The sequence below is a fragment of the Branchiostoma floridae genome, chromosome 15 (genome assembly GCF_000003815.2).
Source record: "Branchiostoma floridae strain S238N-H82 chromosome 15, Bfl_VNyyK, whole genome shotgun sequence".
NCBI lineage: Eukaryota > Metazoa > Chordata > Leptocardii > Amphioxiformes > Branchiostomatidae > Branchiostoma > Branchiostoma floridae.
In genome coordinates this window covers 4,031,202-4,038,655 of record NC_049993.1, presented here as the reverse complement: position 1 = coordinate 4,038,655, position 7,454 = coordinate 4,031,202, and positions in this window count along the sequence as shown.

The window sequence follows — 7,454 nt, the reverse complement described above, 5'->3', positions numbered from 1 at the left end:
TTCCTATACCTTAGCATCATTTGAGTTTGGATCGGAGTTGGTCATAAGACAGATCCCGATCGCAATCTTTACTAGTAGAATCGACGATTGTCCTAGGACAGATCCCGATCGCAGCTTGTCCTAGGAACAATTCCGATCACGATCTGCCCATAGGGCAATCGGCGATCTCGTACTGGATCGTGATCTCTACTATGACATACACGCAGCGCTATCCTGACAAGACTGAAGCGCAAATTTGGTCTTGATTTGGTCTGATTTGGACTGAATTTTCCATTTTTACCCTATGTTGCCAAATACAACGTCGTGCTGGGGATAACACACGCTGCTGGCAATGTTGTCCTTTCCATCCAGGGGAGCAGGTACAGCTGTAGCCGCCATCTTTGTTCACGCAGGTCCCATGTTTGCAAGGCTTTCCGACACACTCGTTAATGTCTGCACAGCATTTAACAATCATAATAAATTGCCATTAATTGGAGGCATACAGTAAACTCCAACCAATTGCATCACAGCCAATTGCATAATTCATGGCATTGCATTGAAATCTAAAAACTCAAGCCATTTCCCATTCACCCTATAAATGAAATGGCATGTTTGCATAAGCCATTATGGCATAAGTCTAATATTTGCATGAAATAATGTCACAAGGTATGGTATACAAACATGGAAATACAATGTATATAATAAAATAACAAAAACGAGCTGACAAGATTGTGTAGAATGGCATCAAATTAAATCACCCAAAATTTTGTAATTGTATCTCAATGGTTACAGAGAATTAGATGCGATTCCTGGTAAACGTGGAAAAGACTCCACGAAGAAACAACGTTATGTGCTTATGCAAAGGAACAGAACCGGCAAGCTTGACGAAAATGTCTGTTTATAGTACGAACTGAGACATAGTAAGCCGTACAAACTGCCTGTCAGTCGTACCGAGAGACACAGGAACTCGTTTGTGGCGAGGGCAGCGAGAGACTTAGTAGATTTAGTCTGAGACCAATATCACTATGTGCAATACCATTCGCGTTGCCTAAATGTATACATTTAGTTTTGATGTTGTTGTGTTGTGTCGTGAAGAGATTTTAACTGACAGATGAAATGGTTTTAAAAATGTATTAATTGATTTTAATTGCCAGTGAATTTGTAGTATTGACTTGTTGGAATTTTATTTGTAAAATTGGCACAATTCAGTCGAAATTTTTCGACTGCCAAGTTCGATTAAATAAAGTTTGACTTGATTGGATTTGATTTCATGGCCAGTGCCACTCATTTGGTCTCCTATAGGGTTAATTGACTAAGCCCGATAACCGCATGAAATTGACTTAAAGCCCGATAACTGCATAAAATTGACTAAGTCCAATAACTGACAATGGGCCATGCAATTAACGTTAACAGGATTCTACTATATCATCTAAAATAAAGTCTAGCCTAGATTCAAGTAACCCGAAGAAAAGGGCAGCTTGTATATAGTTCATAAATAACCATTCTCCTACGCAGAGGGACCATAGTCGTGTTGAAACTCCTTGTGGTCACCTCTGTCTGGTGCACTCAGATGAGTTACTGACCGCCCTCCTTATGAATATTAGTGAGCTTACCCTTATATGGACAGTCAGCCGTTGGGGATCGGGCGTAGGAGGATGGAGCTATGTAAGACGTAACATGATTGGCTGATAGCTTCCCAGCGGCCTTTGCGAGATGGCTTTCATAAACAGAAAGCCCAAGAAAGGCCAATTCTCTGATTGGTTGACAGCTTGTTTGTGGCGACAATCACAGTAACCGCTGGTAGGCACCCAGACAGCAGGGCCCCAATACTAAAGGCAATAGGCTAGTGCCGCCGGGGACCGGGCGTAGGATGATGTACATAACTCACCTCGCTGACACTTCTGTCCAGTCCATCCAGTTGAGCAGGTACATTTGTATCCGCCATCTTGATTCACACAGCTCCCGTGTTCGCAAGGCTTCTTGACACATTCGTTAATGTCTGCACAACACACAACAGTAACAAAGGGTTAAATATGTCATCTAAACTTAAGTCTAGCCTAGATTAAGGTAACCTGCAGAAAAGGACAACTTGCTTATCCTTGAAAAATGTCTCACCTTGCAGACAGTTCTGCCCGGTCCATCCAGGTGAGCAGGTACATTTGTAGCCGCCATCTTGGTTCTCACAGCGTCCATGTTGACATGGTTGCTTGGTACACTCGTTGATGTCTATACATGGACCGCAAAAATTGTAGCAAGTAACTTCCCAATCAATAAGCAATATACCCATGGAAAATTAGGGACAAAGGCATGAAATTTCTTGAACCTTATAATCAGTGTATATATACAGCTCACACACCTTGCTGACAGTTCTCTCCAGTCCATCCAGGTGAGCAGGTGCATTTGTATCCACCATCTTGGTTCACACAGCGTCCATGTTGGCATGGGTTTCCGGTGCACTCATCTATGTCTTTTCATGCCAGAATATATTCTCATGAAATCATGAAACTTATTGGAATGAATCGTGTTTAACAAAGTAGAGGTTCGTATAGATTTTACAAAAAGAATATGGAAAAATACTTAGATTTAAAGCTTTTTGTTGTTACAACAATGTTAAAAACTCACCTTGCTGACAGTTCTGTCCAGTCCATCCAGGTGAGCAGATACATATGTAGCCGCCATCTTGGTTCACACAGCGTCCATGTTGGCATGGGTCTCCAGTGCACTCATTGATATCTGTGTGATGATGGCAACATGTTAGGATGTAGAGCTTACTGTTAAACTGAATTGAGATCCTAATATAGTATTCTTGATCCATACCAGGTATAGATGGAAAGTGAATTGCAGAATTGTTATGAAAGGTTATTGCAGAAGGAGAGCAAACAAACAGAAAAGGAAACGATGCTTAATCTTTTTGAATTAGGCGATTATTTAGTAAAATAACTCACCTTGCTGGCATTTCTGTCCAGTCCATCCAGGTGAGCAGGTACATTTGTAGCCGCCATCTTGGTTCACACAGCGTCCATGTTGGCATGGTTGTTTGGTACACTCGTCTATATCTATGCGACGCAAAAATGTTTGGCATAAGTAAGTTCCCACTCAATAAGAAATATGTACATAAAACAACTAGGGAAAAGGCATGAAATATCATGACCCTCAGAACAATTAGAATAGAATATAAAGGAACTCACCTCGCTGACAGTTCTGTCCAGTCCATCCAGGCGAGCAGGTACACTTGAAGCCGCCATCTTGGTTCACACAGAGTCCGTGTTGACAGGTGGCACACACGTTTGTCACTGTGTGGCATGGAACAAAACTTATGAACAAACGCAACTAGATTCCCATCTTAGATATGATACACAGATAGTGACTGTCATATAAACTACCCATCTTCAAGTAGGAAGAATAAACATTTCATTTCATACAAACCAATTAATAAAAATGGTCCTGTTGGTAATGTATCAGTGTACAGACCTAGAACTTGAAAGTTCCCCTGTGCTCGTAGAAGAAATTCTGGGTCCAACATAAAAATTGACACATTAGGGACAGATTAATTCCAGTCTTTGTCAAGGAATGACGAATCTAATTTTTCTGTGACCTCACATTATGCCAACTACATCAGGACTTTACAACCATCTCTCAACAAAGACTTCAACTTATGATCCACAGCTCATCGAGTCACGTGTTCTATCTGTATAACGTGACGTCACAGAAAGCGGTGGATTGCTCATTCCTTGACAAAGACTGTTGATCAATTGCATATTTGGCGGAGTCCAATGTTTTTAATTACAGCTTAATTTTTAACCAGATCCAGAACTTACTCCTACCTTCGCCTTTAGTCCTCTTGCTCGCAGTGTCCTGTGCAGGGGAGAGCTGAATTCCTTTCTTGTAGGTTGCCATTTTCTGTCCGCGGTAGTAGTCATCAGGGCTGATCTGTTCCTTAGTCAGGGTGGCAGTTCGGAACTTAAAGCCTGCAGGATGAAAAGAATTCAGATGCACCTTAAGCTTGTCACTGCATCCTTTTTATTACGAGTAAGATTCTGTAAACGTCATTAAAGACGGCCATTATGGCGACAACCAATGAATAAGAATAAGTATAAGGAAAATTTAAACCTACAGTCTCTTTCTCAGAGTACACTTCTTGATTTTGGTATCAAACAGATCTTGAAGGATTGCTCAACCAATGTTGCCAAACATTTTCATCTCAATTACGAACGAAAGATCTTTCAATGGTGTTTACTTTTGAAAAAAAAGTTACATATGGCGCAATATGAAAACCAGCAGTATGCATATTGTCAAATTCAAGCTATTAACGTACGATCAACCACAAAATAAGATCCCATGGCACTTGAATCAATAATGTAAAGAAAAGGAATCTTGGATCTCTTCTTGAGAATCAAGATTTCAACTTGCCTGACATCTTACTCATCTGGTAAAGATGCCGTTCCAAGGCAGTCGTTCGGTTTCGCTCGGCGTTCAGAGTAAATGTCAGTTTAGACATTTCCTAAAAAACGTCAGAGTAAGATAAACGTTACAATCATTTATTATATTTCATAAAAGCACAAAGATACCAAAAGAAAATTGGTATTTTGGTCTTGGTATTTGCAAACGTTTTCTATTGTCAGTCAGAGGAGAATGGTTCACTGATTAATACATTACTTCATGTTTCACCAAAAAAGGCAATCACCTCTATATGAAGAAATATGTTGTACATGAAATGTAGCCTTTTATGTTTATTTTTTTCCACAGTAAATCCTATCTGCTAAAAGATATATAAAGGAGTCATAATCTCCAAGCAGATCTACCAGTCAGAAGATAGTATCCAAATGACAGTAAAGGCAGTATCCAATTGTCAACTACTTTTGTATACTGTCCTGCAACCGGAAAAGAATTGATAAGGTATCGTACGGTTATATGAAAGTAGTGGTTGAGCTAGAAAGATTGTCAGTCCTCTATATTATATACGTATACATGCAGCGGGCATGATAGATCGAAAACGAGGTCAATGTGGCAAACATAGGACTGTCAATCATGATTAGCAGTTTAATCATTGATGGCATGGCAATCAGAAAATTGACCAATTAGAGAATTGCTTTATTTCCGTCACAAATTTATGTTTTATTTGGCATCTCTAGCCTACTCTAAATTGGTACATCTTTTCTGTGCATAACGCTACTTATGGTATCTATTATTCGATCTTATATATTCATTGAAACAGTTTGGTAGGAAAATTGAATGGGATAGAAATAATTTTTGTTTGTTTGCCTCATTGACCTCCTTTTCGTTCTGTCATGCCCGCTGCGTGAGAACTACTCATAGTATACCTCCTCATGTTGACCAAGCCTAACCGCCATTACGGAGAACCCAACAGTCATCAGGACTACAAGTACTGCCAGGGAGATACCCATGATGCAGCTGGAGTAGTTACGGATAACGTCACGAACAGAACGGCGCATGCTCTTTCCATCCTTATCCGCGCTGTCTGTTGTTACACAGTACACACATGTTAAGTTTGTGATGACCATTTCTAAGCAGATCTATGACTAAAACACGTTTTGCCTTTCGGACGAGGTTGTGTGATGCATTCTACATTTTGAATCGTGCATGCTATCATTTTGTCAGTATTGCCGGAGAAAAACCCCTCTTTGTACAAGTCCATCGTGAGCTGCCGAGGATATCCTCGGTACTAGGAGCGTTGTCCACCCGCCAAGGCTTGTTACCGCACACGGGGAATTTTCACGGGGTGGTGTTTAGCTAGTTGTAACCTCGACTTCATTAATTAGTGCTTTGGCTACAGCTTTAGTTAGCAATATCGACTGTCAATAAAACATTTAACGAGTAGCGTGACAGAGGGCTAGGGCAAGAAAAACGTATAATACTCGTTCTCATTGAAATGTGCAAGATCAAAGATTTTGGGTTCGAAAAAAAATCAGCTCATATTTATGTCAAATCTACCAACGATAGCCAACAAATTAAAAAAAAAAGAACAATTCATTATTTCAATCCATTGGTTATGTATCATATGCCAGTAGAAACTTAAGAAGACACTGTCGGAAGACACAACGTCTTTACAACAAAGAACAGACCAAGAGAAAGACTGGAACAACTACAGGACAGTAAAAAAAAAAGTCATAGGAGTGCTGAAAAGCATAAGATCAGCACACCCAAAATACGTGGCAAACATTCTGGGAGAAGCTATAACTGACAAACCCCAAACATTCTGATCATACATTTAAGGCCTGAGGAGAGACCTTGTCGGGGTAGCCACTCTAAAGGTGGGGAGCATCATTATAAGTGACAGTAAGAAAAAAACAGAAGCACTCAGTTCACAGTTTAAAATTGTGTTCACAGAAGAAGACACCACAGACATGTCATCTCTTGGGAACCCCTACACCCCTCCTCTGGAGCGTATAGAAATTTCCACTTATGGTGTAGAAAAAATGTTGCAAGTCCTTAATCCGTCCAAAGCATCCGGGCTAGACCAAATACCTCATTGGTTCCTCTAAATGACAGCCAGTGAAATCGCACCTGTTTTGACTAACATTTTCCAACAATCACTTGACACAGGAGAAATCCCCCAAGACTGGAGGGATGCAAACATATGAGCCATTTTCAAAAAGGGCGATAGAGCGGTCCCCAGTAACTACAGACCTGTGTCACTCACCTGTATTTTCTGTAAACTACTCGAACACATTACCCATAGCCACGTCATAAAACACTTATAAAAGGTCACAATATACTAACGGACTACCAGTGTGGTTTCAGAGCAAAGCGATCCACAGAAACAAAGCTTATTTTAACATTTCACGACATAACTGGGGCACTGAACAATATAAGACAGGTGGATCTAGCAATACTGTAAGTCTCTTTAGATCCGCGGCGCCTAAAATCCGCGGTATCGGTCAAAAGACCAATCCGCGCTGTCTGCTGATTCACGGTGGACGATGTGCGGCCATAGCAGTTGCGAAAAAAAATGTGTTTCTATAGTGTCAGATGTCAACAAGTGCTTGATAATAGAATTATCGGTGGATATTTAATCTTTGCAAGAAAGAATAACATACCCTCCTTCACCTTGATTCAAGTGTGTAGTCGAATGGTACACAAACATTGTACTGGCGCTACACCGTCGAGGCAAATTCATAATCCGGAGATAGTTAATGTATGCGACCCGGCACTTAGAAAGGACACCCGCACTGACAGAGTTTTATGATTGCGCGCCAAATATTTGGCCACAATACGTTAGACTCTACCAGGCTTCGTGGATCGGTGGTCTAATTGTAGAAATTGGACAAATAGAATCTGTAGTACGCTAGGGGAGTTAGCCGGCCAGAAGAGTACGTTTCCTCATGTGGTGAGGATAATGACTCTACCGATCCACGGAGCCTGGTGGAGGCTAACAATACGTCAAAAACAGGTTTCAATCGATAGGTTCATCAAATTTTAAACCATTGTTATTATTCTCTTTCAAACTTCATAGC